The sequence below is a fragment of the Lynx rufus genome, unplaced genomic scaffold, assembly GCF_022079265.1.
Source record: "Lynx rufus isolate CCGP_SWC_20201006 ecotype Redwood Valley unplaced genomic scaffold, mLynRuf1.p SCAF_3, whole genome shotgun sequence".
NCBI classification, from domain to species: Eukaryota; Metazoa; Chordata; class Mammalia; order Carnivora; family Felidae; genus Lynx; species Lynx rufus.
In genome coordinates this window covers 69,737,675-69,738,452 of record NW_025814845.1, presented here as the reverse complement: position 1 = coordinate 69,738,452, position 778 = coordinate 69,737,675, and positions in this window count along the sequence as shown.

The following is a 778-nucleotide window of genomic DNA, read 5'->3' as shown; positions in this document are numbered from 1 at the left end:
TGTCAGTTGTCCCCAAACTAAACAATAAATTCAATGCAATTCGAATTAAATTCCAGTGGGAACTTTTTCTCTGTCCGCCCTCTAATAGGAGCCCACCAAACTTGTTCGAACACTTGCATGGAAAAATAAAGTTTCACAAAAGTAGCTCAGTCAATTTCATAATAAAAAAAAGACCTTACCAAAAAAAAAATTGTTGTGCAAGAATATCCATAGATCAGTTTGCAAAAGGCTAAAGAGTTTATACATGACTCTGAAATGATATCATGAGCCAGTAAGGTAAAGTGACTTATTTAATAAAAAACTGGCTCATTATTTGGAGAAAAATACCTGTGGGCCTTATACAAATTTACTCTTGGGATGTATTAAATGTGAAAGATAAAACTAAGTTTAATAAATAAAAGTTTTTGATCTTACAAAGGTCTCTTTAAAACCCCAAACACAATAAAGCAAAAAAAAAATTGATTTTACTATATAAAAATTAAGGAAATATTGACAAAGTTGTCAGTTGAGAGACATTAACAAGCAAATATTAACAAGAGTCCAATACTGATAAGGTATTAATATTTAAACCGCACAAGGAACTTCTGCAAATCAACAAAAAAAGACCATGACCCAGTAGAAAAATAAGCAATGAACAAAAACATACTTGTTTCCCATCAGATCAAAGTGTAAGAGTTTCAAGGTTTGAATTGGCAGCTTAGCAAAAGGGAAATCCAAATGTTGAACATTTATATGAGGGGATGTTCAACTTTAGGAATTAGGAATCAGAGAAATGCAA